General features: G+C 37.8%; 1 protein-coding gene across 1 annotated transcript in view; it reads right to left on the bottom strand.

The window, feature by feature from the left end:
• Positions 1-18,503, bottom strand: part of LOC101605580 (cadherin-10) — a 183,533-nt gene extending 165,030 nt beyond the window's left edge. The window contains exon 1 of the mRNA XM_045132161.1: positions 18,174-18,503. The gene's annotated coding sequence lies outside the window, so the exon portion shown is untranslated. The remainder of the gene's footprint in view (positions 1-18,173) is intronic.
• Between the last annotated feature and the right edge of the window lie 5,277 nt (positions 18,504-23,780).

Genomic DNA, 23,780 nt, shown 5'->3' with positions numbered 1-23,780 from the left:
AATACTTGTCTCTTGCATAACATGTAAACACCTTCCACAGTGAGATCTACTAAAAACACTATTCATTTCATTACCTCAGTCTTCTGACATAAAAATGACCATAGTTCTTACTTTATAACAAGTTCTTGGCAATTGTTTATACAAAAAAGGGGGGTCACTGATGCTTCACTTGTGGGTACAAGGTACTGGAAAGTATGCTAAACATTTGATAGGCCTGCTTCCACTTTCCATCTCATTCATCTTAAAACTGTGTGTCACACTCCTCCTTAACTCTGCACATTGGCAGGGGCTGACTGTCTAAACAGTTGTGAAAGCTAAGCTCTCTCATCCCTTACAAAGCTTAAAGCACACAGGTAAGGGTAGATGAAGCATCTTCTAGAACCTCATTAAACCTGCAATCATGCTGAATTTCAGGGCCAATAAAGACTCACTCACAAACAGATCACTCCATGAGAAGATCACCCCTAAAAAGAAACAAACATCTCTTGGGAATTCACTTGTCCCCTCAAGCCATAAGGACTTCTCACAACCATGCAAAACCAGAGCTGAGACCATGGGCAACCAGAACAAACCTTGCCACAAATGTTGTTACCCTTAACTCTCAGTCCTTCCGTTCAAACCTACGGTTCACGTCAGCGCTGGGCAGATGGGCTGCAATATTTTACTCTCCTTTGTCTTCCCAAAATACCAAGTGAATTAAAACCCTTTCCTAAATTTTTACTTCCTCTTGCTTTATTTTGGACAAGTGACTAGTTAGCTTGTTATAGTTATTGTATTTATAAAGCACTGAAAATTCTGTGCACTATTTTAATTCCTCAAGACATTTCTCTTACTTTTTGTACACCATTCATCTTTGTAAATCAGAGGATAGAATGGGCAGGGAAGAACAGTAAGTGGCTATATATAACAAAACTCAAGCTGTATCAGAAATGAGTCATGTACAACGAATCGGCTTCAACAAATGAACATGGCCATTTTAAATATATTGTGGAAATTTTCCCTTTTTAAATTAAAAAAATATATTTCCTTTAATTTTTATTTTTTTGGTTTTGGATTCACACATTAAAAAAAAAAAATCTCAGGATCTTCTGGGTCTAACTGTTATCTATTATGTACATTCAGATTTCCCACTATGAATGTTGAAACATGTACAGGCAAACCATATACCAAAAGCTAGAGTTCTAGGCTGTGGCCGGCTGAGCAAAGAAGATCTCAAGAAATAAATAAAAAGCAAAGTCATCAGGTTGAGAAAAGAAATACCAAAGACAAGCTTAAGAGTGTCTGTTATTTTAAAATGCTTGAGGTTCCAAAAACAGAAAAAGAAACTGTCCAGCGGAGCAACAGTCACAAAGAGATACCTTTTGTGTCCTCCCAGAGTCACTTACTCCTTCAGCTCCTCCGTGGCAGCATATCTACCTGTGGACTGTGACATACCCATACGTGTCTTCTTATCCCCGATTCGCTGACGTGTGGACAGAGTGAACTGAGGGAGAGAGTTGTAGGTGAAAACCAGAATGGCCCTGGTATTAATGGAGAAGTAGCATTCATAAAGGAGAAGTACTAGACAAAAACATCCAAGAGACACATAATGACTCATGGTAAGGAGGAATGGATTAACAGGAATTTTCTAAAGCTAGAGAGTCACTTTAGCTGGAGACTGGAAGAAAGTCGTAGGGAGGAGGTAGCATTCAAGGCCTACTGAAATCAGGTACACGTTAGAACAGACAGAGCCGCCAAAATCAGCAACGTGAAGAAATTAAAAGTGGAGGGAAAATGTTGGTAGAGCACTTGCCTAGCATGAGCGAAGCCCCTGGGTCTCTTCCCAGCACCGCACTGAAGAAAGAAGCTTGCTGGCTTATGCCATGAACACTGAGACAGAGGAATCTCAAGTTCAGTGTCAGCCACCAGCACCTGTCGATTTTGAGACCGGCCTGGATGACATGAGGCATAAATAAATAAATGAACAAATGAACAGATAAAATGAAATAAATAAAAGAAAAATTCTCCAAGAACTAAAAACTGAACTATCTTCCTGTATTCTGTATTACAAAATGACTAAAAAGCCTACAATGATTTGAAAGAAAGAATTACATCAGATTATTTGAAGGTACTTGACTTTTACCCACTAAACAGCAAAACGCTAGCATTTTACACTAGGCACTTATAATCACCAAATCCTTTGCTGCTTCTCGTACAAGAAGAGCTTCCCATAATCGCCATGGAATGGTTAGAATGTAGCCATACATCTACCCCATCTCTTGGACTGTGGTTTGGCTAACTTCAATGCACTTGCCAAGATTCCCACGCACTGAGGACACTGGATATCCATCCATGCCTCTGCACTGTGAGCAGTTCAGGCCTCTGTGGGGTGACTCGAGGTCAAAGTGGGTGGAGAAGGAGGAAGGATTCCTGGTGCACGTGAGGAGCATCCCTACACACTCAAGACTTGCTTGTCTCCATCGCTCAAGGACGCTTCCGTAGGTCTCAACATAGGGTTTTACCACTAACTGTTCTAAAACCCTGTGTGTATCAAGTTGTTTTAAGTTCAGTTCGTGTTTTAACTTATATTTCCATTATCTCCTGGGTAATGCCATAAATCATTTGGGGTCAGAAAGTACGAACATGGTATCTCTAACATCTTGTCTGTTACATAGTAATACGTTTGAGGGCTCATGACAAGGTTCAGCGGTTAAAGGCACTTGCTTGCAAAGCTTGACAGTCTGAGTTTGATGCACCAGTACCCACAATAAAGCCAAATGCACAAAGTGGCACATGCATCTGTACTTTATTTGTAGAGGCAGGAGGCCCTGGTGACCCCAATAATTCCCTCCCTCTTATCTCTTTCAAATAGATAAAATGAAAAAAAATTAAACTCTCTGTGTATGTGAAAATATTACAGAAATAAATAAATTGAGTAAAACTTATTTTAGTAGGCTTGGAGGGAGAAAGAGGAAAGCCGGCCAGGATTTCATGAAGTTTACAGGATGCCATGGCTTTTGTCTCACTGCTATTTCATTTAGCGTCCTGTGCAGGACGTTTCCACTTTCTGTGATTCTGCTCTGCTATGTCTCATTACCGCCTCCACATTCCTCTGGAGCTTCCTTCGTATCTTCACACTCATGTCTAAGTACCTTACACTGCGGTTCCTTTAAAACACATTACTCTCTCCCATCTTTCCATGGCACCAGGAAGGAATACTATCTCACCAATATCCATTTCCCATGCCCCTAGTGAACTTTATAATGCGTAATATATGAAAACTCTAAAGTTGCCTAAATTGTAAAGGAAGGATATAATCAGAGCATCATATATAGTGTGGACTTGGATTCAAGAGAAAAATAGCATTCTTTCTAGTAGAAGTGGATTTTAAACGATGTGTTAAATGATTATAGTGAAAAGGAGTTCGAGTGCTGGGGATGTATCCCAGTGGATAAGGCGTGCACTGCACAGGGGCAAGTACCTGAGCTTAGTCACCCAGGCGCCTCATCAACACTAGGTGCTGGGTTGGGCATTTGTAATCTCTGTGTGCCTACAGCGAGAATCGAAGTGGAGGCAGGAGAACTTCCGAGAAGCTCTGGGCCAGCTATACAGGAAAACAGGGACGAAAAAGAGGGCAAACAAGAAGTCCTTTTCAAAAGTGGTGGGAGGCAAGGTCTCACGTCTGATGCTATCCTCTGCTGAGTGGCATACATGTTCACACACACACACACACACACACACACACACACACACACAGTGGAGTTCAGCATGATGATCAATGCACTGCTAGCAAAAGGTAAGAGTTTAAGTAATATTCCCAGAAATGTGACTAAAAAGGAAAATTTCCTTTACTACCGAGAGTAATTAACTAGAATAACTAATTATGTAGCATTTTAGAACAATAAAAAGCTAAAGGTAGAAATATCTGTCGAGTTCTTTAAGGGTTTTTAATGTTTGCTTATTCAAAGAAATGAATGTCTTTCCTGTATGATTTGTAATTACCCAATTATTCATTCAGAAAAAAAAAAATATGGCGTTAGTAAGTATGACTTTGCCAAAAGATTGCAACTGAATTTTTAACATCTCTGCACCCGTAAATGCAGCATTTTATTTTTGTGATGGTTTTGGAGTTCAAATAAATACTTTATATATTCATTTGAAAATATACATGAACTAAGCCATTGCATTGAAAATTCCTAGCAGTCTTGAAACTAAAGGCAAATCAGTAGTAAAATCATTTAGAAGAGACACGGTTTTGCTGATAGAAAGCTTGTGGCTTCACGGGGAACGCAGTAACCTGTGTTTTCTTCTCCTGGCTAGGCCGATCATGTGCCATGAAATGCTCTGGCCACCTGCCTATGTCTGTGGAGAGAGAACATACCTTACACAGCAATGGAAAATGCATGCATACAACACGAAGAGGTGGCCGTAAGAAGTTTCTAGAATGCTAGGCAACCATCTTTCCTTCCCATTGAGCACTATTCCCTTAGTTAAACCAATTTCATCAAGTTATTCTGGTGCAGCCAAGAGGGGGCGACCCAGAGCTGAGCGTGACTCAGTTAGCCCGTGCAGGTCCTGGAAGCTCAGCTGCCCTGGGGCTTTGCTGATGTTGATGATGCTCAGGGTGTCAGAAAAGAGTGTCTAGACTGAGGTCACTATAGGCATCACGGTAACTATGGGCGGACGTGCGGATGAGTGACCTGCGTTGCCCATGTACCGCTATGAGCAACGTGAACAGAAAGCCCAGTGTATCCCACTCTCAGATAATAAAGTGCCTTGGAAACAACCAATGATTGTTCTAAATGTACCTATGACTCATATTTAATGACGTTATCTGTCTCTCAATGTAAATAAATATCCATCTGTTTTAGAAGTTTAAATAGCCACTTTGACTTGGAAAACAATCTGAAACGCTTTTAGAATGCAATTTTATCGTTTTAAATAAAATAGATCCTTGAAACTTCCCAAAGCAAGAACTACAGTCGTAGTCCCGTTAAGGGAGGATAGTAAAAGTTGTTATTTAGTTACTATAGACATAATGCTTAGTAAATGTAAATTGCTTTAAGTATTTGCTAGATACAAAATGACACATATTTCTCTCTTTGACATAGCAGGGAGCCAAGGTTTATTAACATCAGGGATTTTTTTTTTTTTTTTTGCCGTAAAGTTTTCCAAAACACAGTAATAATCATAATGTAGCCTCTGCTTTCTTTGGGCTGAAAATCTGTGGATTTTTGGACCAAACATTTGCCTAAAAAATGTAAATATTTAAGGAGTCCATATATGTTTCATTCTAGCTGCACAGTAAAATTAATTTAAAAATATTGCAACTAAAGTTTATTTAAAATGCTTCATATTTTTGTAGAACATTTGTTAAATTATATAGACATAAAAGTGAAACTTACCTATGACTCATGTGTAATGACTTTTTCTGTCTCTCAATGTAAATAAATATCCATCTTTTTTAGAAGTTTAAGTAACTTTGACTGGGAAAACAAACCTGGGAACATGCTCTAATGACCAAGAAATTTCCACTAGGTGGCTCCAAACACCAAAATATGTTATTTATACTGGGGCAGTCAGTGGAAATTTGCCAGCAGTATTAATAGCAATTTATCTTATAAATGGGCCAATACTTCAAAAAATGTAAATAAATTCAGGTCAAACTTCTTATAAATTTGTGATGACTAATTTATGTCTTTTTTTTTAACTCCAGTCGCTCAAAGCAACACAGCAAATGGTTGAAAAACCTTTAAAAAAAATTGCAAGCCAGGCACATGACTTTAGTCCCAGCACTTGGGAGGCAGAGGTAGGAGGATCACTGTGACTTCGGGTCACTCTGAGACTACGTAGTAAATTCCAGATCCTAGGCTAGAGGGAGATCCTACCTTGAAAAAATTTTAAGGAATTTTAGGATTTTGCATAATTGATAATTCAATTACATTTGTTTTCTAGAGTTCAATTTCTCCATTATTATTTCAGAATTTTATTCTTATTTTATTTCCAATTAAATAAAAGGAAAATAAATGCAAGTTAATGAACTTGGTCTCTAGCATGATTAAAATGTTTTGGAACTAATGAGAAAGCATGCCGAATTCTTTAGCCTTTAGGAGACCTTAGTAATTAAGTATACTTAGATAATCTAGTGCATTAAAGTTAAAATGCATATAATACTTTAAAGTGGCCTTCTTGATTAATCAACTATAACACTGCATCATTTGCCAAGTATAGTAAAGTTGTGGGAGAAAATGCCACTAAACAGGCACAGAATTAAATAAAGATGATAAAACAGACTGACCTTGATTAAAGAGAAAATATAAAATTAGATAATAAATGTAAAAACAGCTGTAACAACAAGTTGAGATTCATCTTTAGGATCCTCACTAAATTTCAACTACCAGCTAGGTGAGGCATGTCTAAGGCCTTCCTCGTCATTACAGATTTGTAAGTAAAATAAAATGTCACAATTAATTGTATGAAATTTCTTCTTGTTGTAGTTTGGTTTTTTGTTTGTTTTTTTTATACAAGAAACCCAAGCTGGACTGGAACTTCATATCCCAGAGCAGTCTTGAAATTAATTATCACTGCCCCTGACTCAGCCTCTTGAGTCCTGAGACTTGAGGTACAGGCTATCACATCCAGCTCAAAATAACAGAGCTTGTAATAATAATAATAATAATAATAAAGTACTTTTTCTCTGAGACTTAGGTAAAACTGACAGAATTCTGATTAGGAAAATGAATTTTCAGTGACTTATACTCCCATAAGAATGTATGTTTTCAATTTCATTGCTTTTGCCTGTTTGTGAAGCCACAGAAATCCTATGTGCTTTTTTAAGCTATCATATAGATTCAATAAATGAAAAAGCCAGCAACAATGGTTTTAAACTGAACTTCACATCACCTTGAATGTGAAGAGTGAAAAGAGTGACTTATCTAAATAAAGCCTGTTAAATTTCTCACATTTTTTAGCAGGTTCTGTGTCTCCATTAGACAGCTTCAGATACCTAGTCTAGGGAATCGGTAGCCTGCTGACCTTTCAGCCTGTAAGCTAGTCTGCACAATTATTCTGGAGATTTATACCTATCAAAACTTTAATGGGATTATTCCTGTAGAGCACCCCCTTCACTCATCACTGGTTGTAATTCTCATTCCTCTGACCTCAAGGAGAACGCAGGAGAGAAGGCTTTGCTGGGGCACATTCAGAAACGGCTCCTGTTTCACCTGGCTGAGTTTATGTGGCTTACCCAGCTCACAACTGTTCGTGTCCTTCTTTCCTAAGCATCCTCCCTCCTCCAGGCCTGTTTCAAGTCCTTCACAGCATTTTCAAAACTCATACCTGTCAATGTCCTGGATGATGCGATGACCAAGTAAGAATGCAATTTAAGCTTTCGGGTTACATTCGACTCTTTATGTGTCTGACATTTTACAATCATTAGGGAATGAATATATTTATCACTTAAATATAGAAGTAATTTCCAGGTATAATAAAATATTACATGGTATCTTTCCAAAGGCAATAACAGATTAATAGACTATGTCCTTGGAAATTTTACAGTTCAAACTCATTTTTTTTTCCAGAAATAAAATTAGAATGACAAATTTGATGTTGATGTTGTAAGAGTAACTGGTTTAAAATATCAAGAATTGGGACTTGGGGGCTGGACAGATTGCTTAGTGTTATCTTCTCAGAGACAAAAAGAGTCTGTTAAGAATTAAACATGGGCCGAAGAGATTTCTCAGTGGTTAAAGGCACTTGCTTGCAAAGACCGATGGCTCATGTTTGATTCCCAAGTACCCATGTAAAGCCAAATGCACAAAGTGGCACATGTGTCTGGAATCTGTTTGCAAGAACAGAAGCCCTGATGCACTCATGTTTCCTTCCTCTCTCAAATAAAGAAATAAAAACACTTAATTTTTTTTTAAAAGAGGTTATGGGCTGGAGAGATGGCTTAGCAGTTAAGCACTTGCCTGCGAAGCCTAAGGACCCCAGTTCAAGGCTCGATTTCCCCAGGACGCACGTTAGCCAGATGCACAAGGGGGCGCACGCGTCTGGAGTTCATTTGCAGTGGCTGGAGGCCCTGGCTTGCCCATTATCTCTCTATCTATCTATCTGTCTTTCTCTCTCTGTTTGTCACTCTCAAATAAATAAATAAAAATGAACGAAAAATTAAAAAAAAAAAGAATTAGGACTTGGGAGATGGTTTAACCATTAAAAGGCACTTGGGGGGGGGGGGGAAGATGGCTTAGTGGTTAAGGCATTTGCCTGAAAAGCCAAAGGATCCCAGTTCGATTTTCCAGGACACACATAAGCCAGATGCACAAGGGGGTGCGTGTGTCTGGGGTTCATTTGCATTCTCTCCCTCTCTCCCTCTTTCTCCCTCTCTCTCTCAAATAAATAAATAAAATATATTATATAAAAAAAAGCACATGGTTGCAAGCCTACCAACCCAAGTTCAACCCTTCTCAACACCCACGTAACATCTGTAATGCCAACATGTCTAGAGAAAATGGGAGGGAGAGCAAGGAGACTACAGAAGCTTACAAGCAACCATAGCAAAAGAAGAGAGACCCGTCTCAAAATAAGATGGGAGGAGAACAGGAGTACCTGGATTTTGTCCATTGACCTGCAAATGTGCTCAGTGAAGACACATACACACACACACACACACACACACACACACACACACACACACCTATCATACACAAACACACACATTTATACGTACATACCCCCCCAAAAAAAATTCTAGGTTCAGATCAAGTATAATAAAATTATTTCCTGATGTAAATTAAAATAAGTTTAAATGAAAGTCATAACACACTACATAATCTGCTACGGTAACAAAGTAAAAGTCAATGAAAACCTTATGTCACTTGTATATAAAATAATTGCACCATTACTATTAATAATATTAACATATAACAATATAAAAAATAATCACAATTAAGGGTCAGTACTACAACATGGATTATGTGAGGTAATGTTTTGGAGATTTTTAAATTTTATAGCAATTTTTTCTACTAATAATGAAAATTGTCCAATTATGAAAGAACAATTATTAATCCCATTTATTACCCCAAAACTACCAGTGACATTAAATATTGAACATATGGTAAGTGGCGTGGCTAGAATTTTAGCCCAGACAGGCTGGTGCCATGACTCAGGCTTTCGTCCATTAAAGTTCCATAAGAGAGGACTCAGGTTAAGGTCATTACACTGTCTAACAAAGAAAATCTTAATGTTTTTGACTTGCAGCCTTTCCACTGTGTAGTCTCCTTACTTAAAAAAAAAAAAAAAAAAAAAAAAAAAACTTTCTATAATCTTCTGTGAGAAAATTTCTTTACACAGTGACTACATTTGACACTCAGGTGCTTAATGAGGAGTGTAAATTTTCATATCAGGGTGTGTTGGAAGATCTTATTCCTAACAAGCTGAAGTGATGGAAATTTGGAGACTACTTTGCTTTCAAAGACATCCTTTTCTGTTCATTTCCTTGGGATCGAGGGGTGCTATTAGTCTTAAAATTAGAGCCTTGTTTTATTCCATGCAATGCCTTAAGTCCATGCTATAAAAGTTGGTTACTGTATATCTAAAGTGTGGCCCAGGTCACTGACCGAGGCCTGCTCCTACTGAAGCGCCAATCCACAACGCACGCTGAGGGCTCCATCACAGGATTCAAGGCCACCCAAACAGCCAAACAGCCATCTCAGGCTGACATTTTCTTGAAAGATGTGACATGGTTTTGGATGCAATCATGAGCTTTAGTTATAAGGGAACAGTTAGAAGCCCCCTCTTATGCATGTTAGTGGTAACTAGTCCTTATCCTTCTCACACTGACCAAACCTGGAAGAGGGAAACTCATGACAGCTCATTCTACAACTCATGGTGGCATAGTTGCCAGTGGATTTGTCCATCGCTTTCTCTACTCAACTCTTGTATCTCTACCACTGGCATTTGGTGCGCGATTAAGTAATGCTCGGTGAGTGAATGAGATAGGAGGAGAAGTTGCAGTTTAATTAGTAGTATACGTAGGCAGCAGTGGAGACGGGGTGGGGCAGGAATAGTGGAGCACTCCTGTAGCCTGGACTTCTCTGGAGGGAGAAGAGAAGGAAGAAAAGGAGAACACAACTGGATAAGATGAAGAACGAGGGTCAATGTCTTGCTATCGTATGTTACTACTGTTTCATAAAAATGTTACATTTAGAAAAAGAGTTACTAACATTTCTATTAAATGCCATAAGATATTCCACTATAAATATCAATTAGAAAATGCTTATCTTAAATGAGACAAAAGAACATATAATGGAGTCATCATTATATGTTCAGGTAGGAGAGATAGAAAATGACTCATAGTTACACTCCCAAAGAATGAATTAAATAACTGAGAAAGTAAGGAAAAATTTAGTGTTATTTTATATATATATATACATACATACACACACACACATTTATAATAGAAAATGAAGTAAAAAAAAAACAGCAATAAACAAGAGCGCAAAGATTGAATGGCAGGTATATCAATGACTGTGCACTTTGCCTTCTAGTAGTTAGGCTTTCTATAAAACTAAAAATACACATAAAGGTTTGGGAGCGGCAGTGGTTTTTATATAAAACCGTAATTCACTTCAGTGAAAGAGACCTGTCTCATTCGTTTATTTTTCCTATTTGGACTTACAAACAGGCTTGATGCACCCTCGGCCTGTGAAGTGGAGGGACATCAATGTTCTAAAGCAACAGTACGGCTTGAAGTTCTCTGGTTTCATACACCCACTGGGCTAGATTTCAGATTGCAATGCTATGACAGTATTTAATTTCAAACACTATCATTAAGTTATTTTACTTAGATTTTAGGGGCTCTTCACATGTACCTATGAGTGTTTAATTATGTTCTCAATACCAAACACATGCATATGTGATCGCTCTTCCTTTTTCCAAGTACCTTTACCTGTGACTTTTCCTAAGACTTGATGGAAGAAAGTGGAGTTTTCTTTTTCTTTTTTTTTTTTCCTGAAAAAAATATTTCTTTGAGAACTTCATGCCAATAAATTTAAAAAAATAATTGTGTAGTACTTCTCTAGAAATTCCTAACTAATCATTGAGCAGTTAAAAAAAAAAAAGAAAGAAAATTGATGAGGCATGCTCTGTAGGCCTATATTCTCAGCATTCAGGAGGCAGAAACAGGAAGTTCTGAAGTTCAAGGCCAACCTGAGCTGCTCAGTGAATCAGCCAGTTAACTGCCTCAGTTTGTCTTCCCCAGAAAGATATGTACAGCCAAGAAACAGAGGTGATGTTTATGCTTAAGATTCAATTTTCAATCGATCTGTTAACTCAGGACTGAAGTCATGATGGTGTGGGAATAGAAAAGAAACCCTCATGGAAGTGTCTCTGTGGATGAAAAAAGGTTTTGAATTTAGGAAGCTGGTGGTGGTTTTTCCTCAGGAAACTACACAAATTGAAAATTCACTCCTTTGATTCACTATAGTTCAAAACCATAGGACAAGAGTAATCTTAAACCTGAACTTCAAAAAAGAACGTAAGCAAAAAAGATTTTTTATACTTATCTAAATTAATATTTAATTTCTGTGCACTGAGTTTACTACTTGGATGAAAGAAGATGGCCTACACTTCATTTCACCCATGGTTTCTTCTCTATGTCATTTCTAAGGTAAATAAGGGCCATGCTGTTGGTTTAAAACTATTAAACTTTTAAATACTTATTTATTTATTTGAGCAAGAGAAGGAGAGAGAAAGAGAGAGAGATGGAGAGTGAATGGGCACACCAAGGCCTCCAGTCATTGCAAACGAAACTCCAGATGCATGTGCCACCTTGTGCATCTGGCTTATGTAGGTCCTGGGGAATCAAACCTAGGCCCTTAGGCTTTGTAAGCAAGTGCCTTAACTGCTAAGCCATCTCTGCAACCCTAAAGCTATTGAACTCATATTCTGAATTTTATTATCAATTGTCTTAAACCAATGGAGTTATAGGTAGTAAAATTTCAATATTTCCATTCATCAAAGAAAGTTCCTTAGGTAAAATAATGAATGGAATAATATTTTGGTTGAATATTTATATAAAAGACACAACTCTTCAACTTTCTTAGTTCTAATATTTCCAAGTCCATCCAATGATGAGCGTATTACTGTTTATCTTTAGAAGTCAAGGTACCTGGAAATAGTTTATGGTACTTCATTTAAATTAAAGATGTGCTTCACGATTGATAGAAACAGGCTGGGAAGATGGCTCATGTATAAAGAAGAGATGCTTTAGTGGATAAGGTGCTTGGGGAACAAGTGTCATGCATGAGTTTCTATCCCAGAACCCAGGCAAAGGTTGGAATATGTGGTGTGTTCTGTGATCTCAGTGCGTCAGTGAGAGCAGAGGAGGCAGAGATAAGAGAATTTCCTGGAAGCTCATGGGCCAGCTAGCCTGGCGTAGACAACACTGAACGATGAGTAACCTGCTTCAAATGAGATGGACAATGAAGACAAACACTAGAAAAGCTTCCCTTGAGTGCCAAACAAGCCATGGCACGTGCACACCTCTACTCACACCCGTGACCACAGGCATGCATATACCATAAACACACACACATGAACCAGATTCACTAAAAATGAAAAAGTAATTAATTGGGCTGTAGAGATGGCTTAGCAGTTAAGTGCTTGCCTGTGAAGCCTAAGGACCCCAGTTCAAGGCTTGATTCCCCAGGACCCATGTTAGCCAGATGCACAAGGGGGTGCATGCATCTGGAGTTCGTTTTCAATGGCTGAAAGCCCTGGTGTGCCCATTCTCTCTCTCTCTCTCTCTCTCTCTCTCTCTCTCTCTCTCTCTCTCTCTCTCTCTCTCCCACCCTCCCTCTTTCTCTGTCTGTCACTCTCAAATAAATAAATAATAAACCAAAAAAAATTTTTAAAGTAATTAATTAAACATAGACGCATACATTAAATTACTTTTTCAGAATCCCAGAACTATAATGAGAACCAACATTTTATTTGATTTTACTGGAGCAAGTGGAAAGTAATTTGTTTCATTGTAATAGCTTGTGCTAGTTTTATGCTTGAACATTTTAGCTAGAATTTTGCAATTAACCAAGAAAATATGTTGATTGCCTTTGATCTGTTCAGATAACTATACCAAATTCTAATTTTGGTTCTTATATTTATGCACATTGTGCTTAACATTAGAGGAAATTACCAGAAGCCCTCAAGTTAAAACATTGACTTACTCATTCTTTCAGTTTGCCAACACGGCCAGGTGGTTACTCAAGTTCCTTCCCCAGTTTCCCAACTGGAACCCGAGGTTCATGGTTGTTCTTCAGTCCATGCTGGGGCGGAGGGAAGTTCTCTCTCCACCCAGCAGGCTTCATTCTTAGGTCATAAACTGACACGTTTGTTTCCTTCAGCAGAGAAGAGTCAACACGTCTGATGGAACACTGCTTTCTGGAAGTGTGCAATTTGTGTTTGATTTATTTTTAAAATCAGAATTCTGTCAAGTCACTTCAATATTTTCTCTTACAGTAAATCAGCACAGCTTCACAATCAATAACTGATGCCCTGAGTATAATAATTCATGTCCATGCAGTCAAGGTTCTGATTATCTGCAGCAGGCATCCCTTAACGAATGCTGAGTCGTCATGCTTTCCTTGCCCATGCAGGAATCTGCACTGGGGCGAAATCCAAGGCCTCAGAAGCTCCCAGGTTTCAAGCACTGCTTCATTTTAAAGGGCTTGCTGAAGTCAACAAACTGTCGTACGCTTTATGCCAACATGCAAAGGATGAGCAGTGACTCTAATATAGCAAATATTGGAATATAGCCATAAAAATCACAAGATTTACAGAAATATTCTTTCACATATCATGATGTCTGAAAGCACATGAACTTTTGTTAATTATCATAAATGAGAGGAAGTGAAAGAAGGAAAGAAGAAAGAGGAGGGAATGAGGTAAGAGGGAGGGAGAGAGAGAGAGAGAGAGAGAGAGAGAGAGAGAGAGAGAGAGAGAATGTTCTGCTAAGTTTATAAGGATCAGCAAGACTTTGAAGTGTTTAAACATGTCATTTAATGTTGAATTTCCTGTTGAGAGACAATGTTATATTATATCTTAGGGCCTACTGTTGAATTCTGTCCCAAAGCCTGAAATGTCATTTAACTTTAATTTATATAGCTGCAGCATATAGAGTGTGTGGAAGCAAGACAGCTTTCTAAAAAGCATAAATAAAAAGATTGAAAATTGAAATCACATGATTTGGTAAAACGCTTTAGTGTTACTGACAAACTCTTTAAGGATATGAATATCTTTACTGCCAGTGATTATTCCAAGAACCTCCCACAGGCAGGCATTATTTCTAAGACATGCTGCATCCTAAATGATGCAGGGTTTGATTTTATTTTACCCACTCATACTCAATTTTAAGTACTGCCTTTTTCAAAAGTCTATTTCCAGCATAGTTAATGCTTAACATTATTTTCCTTAGTAATACACAGAACAATGCATCACAAACATTGCAACAAAGAGAAAACAAATACAAAATATCAGTACCTTAAAATAAATCATAGTTACTTCCTGGGAGAAGTTACATTGATAATAATAGAGAAGCAAAAGTTTTTTTTTGTTGTTGTTTTTTTTTTTTTCTTCAAAGAGCTCATGTTTTAAGCCTGTCACTTAATTTTAACAGATCTATGCTGACATGTTAACTATATCAAATTCCCAGAAATCTGCAAGTTTGATGTGAGCGATGTAATCTTCTGATTGAGTGTCTTTCAGGTCTGGCTGGATGGGGGTGACAAGAGGGGGTAGCAAAAGCAGAATGGGCTGCGCTCTAGGCTCCCTTCCAGGGAGGGACCACAACACAGCCGCACTCCGGCGGACCCAAGGGCTCATGGGAAAATGTCAAGTGAGGTGTGTCTATTATTGGGTCAGAAGGAAGGAAAGAGAGGTGACAAGGAGCTGATATTGTTGTCTTAGATAACAATATGTCTTAGTGATCATGAAAAAAAATATAGTTTCCAACATTGAATATAGTGATGTAAAAGCAAAATATGCATTTAAGAATTTCCTGTGGACATGCTAGAAATGCTTTAAGGAAACACCAAAAGGACATATTGAAAATAAATAAATAAATTCAGGACTCAGTCTTTGTTTATATTTCAGTGCATTATAAATATGATAAAATGAAATTGTCTATATCTACTCATTGGCTTAAATAAGTGTCATTAAAAGAAAAACAAGAGTTTTCTACTCTAACTCTCAGTTTCGATGACAGTCATAATAACTTGTAAGTCTGTTGCCCCAAACTACATTAAGTTACTGTATCTGCTAGTCAAAGCAACGCGTTACTTCAACACTGCTGAGTATAAATCTAATATAAAGGATCGTTCGTGCTACTTCTGTTTTTTCACTTCCATCTACTTTTGTCATTGCTATGATATATAATGTAGTGAATACACTGACTCCTATGAGCCCTTGTCCTAAGCAATGGGTTAATCAAAAATTGAGTTGTTAACACAAGTTGTAACTAAGAGATAAAATACTAACATTCAATTACTTATAATTGTCATAAATACTCTTCATATTTTTCTATTTAGACTTTCAGTTATTTTATAAAGACTTTTAGTGCGACAATTTTGTTAGGATGTGATTTTTCACAGTAGGAATGAGAATACCTAGAAACTGATGTCCTTGAAGCTCCAGGGCTAGAATAAAGGGAGTTTAGTTACATCCCTGATTTGTATGAATTGCTTACTGTGCATCAATAAGATTCTTAACAACATTTAACAAAAATGTGGCTCAGTTTGCTGCTGAGTCAGCACCATCCAGACACGGCTAGTCCTGTGCTGCCGCCTCGTGGAGCAATTTGGAATAAAATGACAAAGTCCAAGAGGACAGAGCTTCCCTTGCTGCAAAGTAGGTTAAGAGACACAGGAAACATGTAATGTAACAAGAAATCTGCCAGACAACATACAGTTGATCTTAGCAATATGTGTTTTTAATAATGAGAATTGAAATAAAAGTCACAAACTTCACCTTGTATTTTGATCAAGACTCACATATGTCAGCAGTTAATAATTTTCAGTTTCAAAGATTCTAACTTCAACAGGAAAAAATAATGATACCCAATTCAAATTACATGAACGCTCTTAGTAACATTCCAGAAATGGTCATAGTTCTAGACAAGATATACAAAGAATATCCTAATGTAAGAAAAAAAAATCTAACAGGAAGATTAAACAGATGCCTGAACAGAGTTGTGCTCATTAATAAACAGCTGGTTTTTATGAAGACCAAGTACACCACCTGGAGCCTTCATCAGGTACCAGGTAATATAACCACGAGCCTCCCACATGTGTAAGTAGCTAGGTTCTCAGACAGTTTACATGCTGTTTCCTGTTTCCCTGCTCCCATCCTCCAACATCAGAGTCTATGCACAATTCTATTCTTCAGAGTCAAGAAAGCATATGCATTCACCAAGGAAGTCAATTAGTTAACAGCAAGTATTTGAAACCAAAGAAGTATCTGATTTAATGAAGGCAGACAGTGACTCATAGTTTAAAAGCACAGCCAAAAGACAGAGATAGAGAGGTAAAGGCAGATGAAAGAAGCCTTTCTTTATATTTTCATTCTTAGAATGTGTTTTTCTTTGGGGGGGGGGGGATTGATGTGCCCCCAGCCGCAGACAGGGCTGTTTACATTTGTCACTTTCCAATCCATTCACTACTCCCCCTCCCCCCCAAAAAAGCCAGTGCAACCTCCAAGCATTGTACAGTGAATACATATGAGCCGCATTTACTGCCCTGAGGATGAGGGGTGACGTGCATTATCTGTGTAACTTAGCCTTTACCTATTTCTCTAGGATACAACCTTCTCCTTCCCTTTCCTCATTTTAACTAAAAATGAACATGCAGCTCTCTCAATGACATGTTTTCATGCAAGTTCTACTAATTAAAAATCCTCACCATACCAGCCCTAAAAAAAAAAAAAAAAAAAAATCAGCGCACTCACTCTTGCCAAGTGTTATTCACCACAGAGAAGCTCTTGTAGCTACGCTCTAAAGAAAGGGAGAGGGGGGTGGTGTAGAGGGAGAAAGTCTACTAACATATGCATTGAAGTATGACAGTTGTCACAGGGGCAGATTATTTTTAAAATAGATCTTCCAAGAGAGAGAAAAAAAAATCATCTCCAAAAGCTGAGAAGTAATGGATGTGCAGTTTTGGATAATAAAACCTTTTACTGGAATGAAGGGCCACAATTATAGGAAATAGATCTTTTTTTTTTTTTTTTTCTTTTTAAGCAAAAGATGATAGGTCAGTTTCAAAATGATGCTTTTTCTTTGACTGTACCCATAGACCAATCCCCCCTTTTAATGACCAAGAGATAGCAGGGTTTTATTGTGGTGGTTTGAAAACACTTCCAGACTATTGCCTTTCCCCATCCAATGTTATGCACAGGTACTTGTTTGGGATGTTCATTTAGACTCACAACATGCTGCATTAATTTAACACCACATAAAATATGGATTTTATTGCAGCAGACAATAAATGCTGCAACTCATGACTTCAGGCATTTAATCTCCTACGGTTTACCACCCCCCCCCTTGTATTTCTGACTCAGATATAAAATGTGAATATAGGAATTAGACCTACCCTACCTCCGATGAATGTCAATCTCCTGTATTTATGCAGATACTTAGTGACCACTGACAGCTTCAAGGAATGTGTCTTCTGCCTGTCATTTCTCTTTACGTTGATGGTACAATGAACTGCGACTGAATAAGTACAGAGCGAATCCATTCATATGGAATGCAAAGTAATGCTAGACGATGTTAGAGTTCAGAGCAACAATGTGATCTCCGAAACTGATTTCCAAACAAAGGTAAACAAGAACGAGCTTGACGGATTGCTCTCACTCCGGAATCATTCTAGCGATTGCTCAGAATGAAAGAATTCTGAAACTCCAAATACCACGACCCGCTGTTGAACATAATGCATTATTTATCCAGCCTTCCACGGCTACCCAAGGCAGCTATACCTGGAAACTGATAATAAGTTGCATGCTTATATTTATTAAAAAGATAATGATTTTTATAAACACTGCTCATTTAACTTCCGAACCAAACCTCATCTCCCCCACCCCCCCCCCCCAACACGGGAAGAAAATAAAAGACCCTAAAGGAGTTAAAAGAGGTGAATTCCTCCTACCTTGCTGTTTTATCAGCTTCTGGGTAACGGAAGTTGGTTCCGGCCAGTGTAACCCTGGAGAAATTGTGCCAGGTGCCCTTTCTGTTTGTTTTCTGCTGTTATTTTCTACCTCTGCTTCTACTTGGGTCTAACTCAAGCTCTCTCTCTCGGCATCACTTTTAACTCTGGACGGCAGGGAACCGAGGAAAACCAGGGCGAACGCTCTCTCTCTGATTGGCTTTCATTCAGGGCTTCTGATTAAGGAGAAAAGGAAAGAAGAAGAAGGAGAAAAAAAAAAAAAAAAAAAGGGAAGGGGGAAAGCCCTGGCTCACTCGGACAGAAAGGTTCCGCTGTGGGCTGCAGCAGTCGCCCTGGGAAGCCGGAGCCGGGAAGTGCGGGCTGCTGCCAGCGCCCGCGATTTGCAAGTGAAAGCGAGCGAGGGCGGCGCGGCGGCGGATGCCCGGCGGCCCCTCCCCCGCGCGCAGAAAGCCCCTCTGTTCGGGGAAGGGGCCGGCCCGCGCTCCCGCCGCCGCAGGGCCACCCCGGGCACCTGGGTTTCTGCAACCGCTTCGTGCAATTTACAAAAATGTATACATCCAGTAAAACACTTCTTTGCCTTCCCTGGCATACACAGTGCATGCACCATCCGTATCCCAGACACACGATGGACAGAGCATCAAGTCAAATTGCAATCAGAGCTGATGTCTGAACACCAGAGGGATTTTTTTTTTCTTTTTTTTTTTTTTTTTTTGCTGTCTTAAATGTTTATATTTTGGGGGTTTTTTTTGTGAACTTTTTTTTTTTTAATTGTTTCTCCAGATACCTTTGTTGTTGGCGCTGCTTACAGTCATAAGGAAAACCACTTTGCTCATCATTTGGGAACGTCCCTGAGCCGTTTTGTATCCGTCATCTTACCACCTTTGTACTTCTCTGTTTTATTGATAAATGATTTAATTAGCTATGTAATATATTATTAGTATTATTAAAATATGTAGATTTTGTACTTGACACAGTCTCTAGGTTTTTTTTTTCTTTCTTTAAAGTTTTTATTTCATTAATATGTTCATGTTCAAAACAATCTGTGGGCAGAAAAAAAATGCATCTGAAAAGCTCTGTCAACTTCTCATGCATGTAATCACCCCTCTTCCTCCTCGCCCACGTCTACATTAAACTACAACTAACCAAAACCTAACCAAAGGATGTCAGCAGAGCTCCTCAAACCAGTGAACGCCTTAACATCTGTCTGGCTACATGTACAGATCTGGAAACAAATTGTATATATGTGAGGTATAAAAGAAACTAAGCTAGAGTACAAATTAAGATCATCTAGGATAGCTATGATTTATTTTTCTTAATGTATTGCTCAAATGTGAAATATTACTTAAGGCTACTGAACTATCTAATGGCAGAATTAACACTTTTAGATTTTTTTTTTTTTTTTTTTTTACTTCCAACATAGTACAGTTTCCCGGATGCTGTAGACATCGGCAACTCTTCACATAGGCAGCTTGATGAGAAAGGAAGGAGACCCACTATCCAGCGGTTAGAAAAGCAGGACAAGAGACAGTCGGATTCAAGGTAAAGAATGTGCTTTACCCCAAGTTATTACCGGGCCCATGTACCCTCCATTGTATATTCTAACATACCAAACAGTTCAACCCAGCTAAATGATATATATAGCAGAAAAAAGGAATAATTTTCTTCTGGTATTACAGATGAGCGCATTAAACTGTAGAAAACTATAACAAGAGTTTCGACAGTGCTCTTTACATAGACCCATAGAGTCCCTTGTTTGCATCTTCAATTAGCATAAACAAAACAATATTGTGTATTTCCTGTGATATGTATATTTATGTGAATAGAGTATACTTACATGTCTGTACTTTTATGATACTATTATTGATACATTAAAGTTGGCCTCCAAGAGACATTTCAAAATCTCATACTCCGCAGGTCAATTATAGAGTAATTAAATTCAGTGGATAGGTGCGGGCACTCCAACATTAATGTTGTTCTCTTGTGAACTATCCTTGTATAATGGTTCATAATATTAGCATAGATTGCTCCATACAGTGAATAATTTTTGAATGATATTTAATTGGGTTTATATAAGAAAATAACTAAATATAGAGGATCTAAAGTATAATACTAATTTAATAATTATAATACTGTAGTTTACTTTTTCACGAATAAGTTTCTTGACATGATGGAAATATTTCTTACTGTTATATAAACATCTGAAATGGTGTGATTGCTTTGCCTCCTGTGGCCTTTGGAATTTTGGTTCTGGGCCTTAAAGCTCAGCAATTTTTAAGGAGCTGAACTCATTTTATGCTACAAGACAGAGATAACCACACACTTTCTTGCTGTGAGCAGAATCAAAACAAAGATGAGAATATACATTGAAAGATGAAGCCCAGGCACGCACATCACTTCCGCAACCTCATTGGCTGGAAGAGAGACAGACTCACAATCTGTTGTAAAAGAGTATTGGTGAAATGGTATTTACTCTGAAAAAATATTTACCTGACTGAAGTCATTGGCATAATTAAAAGAAGTAGTGACTGAGTTGGATACCACAGCAAAAGTATTTGTTTATCCATGAATTTTAAATTCCTGCATTTTAAAATATTTTTGTTCTAGGTACATATTAAAATATTGGCATAAGTAATACTGCTAAATATATCATATATAATAATAAGTGACTAGATGAAATATCTAGTAAATTACAAGTAAAACATTCATGTGTTTCAAAATTCAGAAGACATAAAAGAGAGGGTGTGGTGAGAGGAAGAGTAGGAAGGAGGGAGACAAGACAGGGATTTTTAAATTATTAAAAATTAATGTATTAAAGCAGGGCATGGTGGTGCATGTCTTTAATCTCAGCACTCAGGAGGCAAAGGTAGGAGAATCACTGTGAGTTCGAGGCCACCCTGAGACTACATAGCAAATTCCAGGTCAAACTGGCCTAGAGTGAAACTCTACCTAGAAAAAAACAATTAATGTATTAAAAACTAAAACTCATCTTCCTTCCTTCAGACTCTGAATATGTTATCATACTCCTCCTGCTGAGTTCCTTAGTAGTAAAAATTAAAGAATAAACAAAATATTGGCTAAAAATTAAAATCTTTTTTATATTAAATACTATCATTTTTTAATTTGTTATTTCATTCTACAAATGAGTTAAGTTGAAATTCTGCAACTTTCTCTATTTCTCTTAAGTTTTCCTTATGAACCTTATTTAAAGTAGACCTGTAAATTAGGTAAAGCTTCACAGTAGTCACCCACACAACGAAAAGACAGTGTCTAAAAAGGGAAATACGTGACAGCTCAGCTCTCTAGGAAAGGGTCTCACGAGTCTTCCATGAGACGAAAAGGAACCATATCTGGTAATAGCATATAAAAGCTGATGAAAACTTGAAAAAATATATAATACCATATACAACCTTTAAGTCTAAATGTAAATGACACAGAAAATATCTTACCATCATAAAAAAAAAAAAGACACTAAAGCTATTAAAGGGTATTAGAGCAGACAGCTTCGGGTTCGCTGAGGTGAACGTCCAGACCAGGCACAGTTACAGAGGAAGGGGTAGTTATTGATGCTCACAGTTCCAGGGGAAGTTCCATAAATGGCAGAAGAAGCTGGCCTGCCTTCACAGGCCCAAGCAGAGAGAAAGAAGCACAAGCCTAAAACCACACAGCACACTTCAGGAACTCCAGCTAGCACACTTTGCATGTCTTTAGATTGAAATTTCAAACCACCCATCACACCTTAAGATACACCCAGTGAAACTGCCTCCAGCCAAGTGGCTGCAGATACAAACTACAAACAAAAAAAATAAAAGAATAGGGCTGGGGAGATGGCTTAGTGGTTAAGCGCTTGCCTATGAAGTCTAAGGACCCCGGTTCGAGGCTTGATTCCCCAGGACCCACATTAGCCAGATGCACAAGGGGGCGCCTGCTTCTGGAGTTCGTTTGCAGTGGCTGGAGGCCCTGGTGCTCATTCTCTCTCTCTCTCTGCCTCTTTCTCTCTCTGTCTGTCACTCTCAAATAAATAAATAAAAATTAAATTAAAAAAAAAGAATATATTGGTGGCCATCTATTCAAACCACCATAGATAGCCTTTTCATTAATAAATATACCTTATAGAGGCAGACCTTGCCAATGTAAAACAATATTGTAAAAGTTTCATTCTAAATGGAATTACTGTATATCAAAAAGCTTCCACACTAAAGCTAATCTTAATTCTTTATGATGCCATTTTCCAAGCTTTCCTGGTTTTTGAATAAGAGTTGTCAATTTTGACTTTGTTAACAAAATTAGGTTTAATCTAATTCTCTCTATGTAGAAAAATGTCTACACTAATTCACTTTCCACAAAATTTGGCACAAAATTTTATTTTTCAAAGTTTATTTAAACAAGATTTTTTTCTAAGTCTTTTCCAATGTGATTTGTAGAATGATAATGATGTTAATAATGATGTTTTTGTAAAGTTAAATATTATATACCCTTTATGGGTAGTGTTTTAGGTTAGAAATTAGGGTGAGTGTCTGTAATTTTGTTTTTTTGTTTTGTTTAGTTTTGTTTTTCTTCAGCTGCTGTCATTATCCTGTAGAAACTGAGTTGATTGGGGAGAAGAATAAGATTGGGTCCATGAACAGCCAGCAGAGCAACCAAGAGTCTGAGGTCACCATTACCTGAAGCACTATTAGAAGCTATTTGGGTGATAGTTGGAGTTTGATGTATGTGCTCTTTTCATTGTATAATTATTCTCTATGTATTCCATAAGCTATCTTTCTACTCAAAATTAAGTTATGACATGACTGAAGTAGTAAGAGAGATTTCTGTTAGGTTCAAGGCTGTTTCTGATGACTCTCCATTTTACCCATCTTTCAACATTTCTTAGCTAGAAATGTAGAAATTTCTTACTTAGAGGAAAAATCAAACATTAAACAGTGAGTGATTTTTTTTTAATTTTTTTTCATTATTTATTTATTTATTTGAGGGCAACAGACACAGAAAGAAAGGCATGTAGATAGAGAGAGAGAGAGAATGGGTGCACCAGGGCCTCCAGCCCCTGCAAACAAACTCCAGACACGTGTGCCCCCTTGTGCATCTGGCTAACATGGGTCCTGGGGAATTGAGCCTAGAACTGGGATTCTTAGGCTTCACAGGCAAGCACTTAACTGCTAAGCCATCTCTCCAACCCCAGTGAGTGATATTTTAAAGTACTCCCCCCACAAAAAATAATAATTAAGATTAAATAAAGTGAGATCATAGTGTATTGTCTTCCTTTTGTTTCTTTCATGAGTTAAGCCACTGTTCCCTGTACTGTAGGTAAAAGGGTACCACTTAGTTTCTTAAGTTTCTCAGATCAAACCTGGATTATGCTACTAATCTTTATTTTTACAATTTTTAATATGAAAAAAAACACTGGCTGCATATGAAAAGATTTGCAAGTAAATTGAATCCTCTCTTCATACTAAAACTCACAGAAAAAAAGATTGAATAATTTTCATATTGATTGCAAAACTGAATTCTCACTCATGCTGAATCCTTCCATTCTCACCTGAGTAAAGTTAGAGACCTATTTAAAATTGTGAAACAGTGGTGAAGGAAAAATAA

The sequence above is a fragment of the Jaculus jaculus genome, chromosome 13, assembly GCF_020740685.1.
Source record: "Jaculus jaculus isolate mJacJac1 chromosome 13, mJacJac1.mat.Y.cur, whole genome shotgun sequence".
NCBI lineage: Eukaryota > Metazoa > Chordata > Mammalia > Rodentia > Dipodidae > Jaculus > Jaculus jaculus.
The sequence above is the reverse complement of the archived record's forward strand: the minus strand, read 5'-3'. Positions and strand labels throughout refer to the sequence as shown.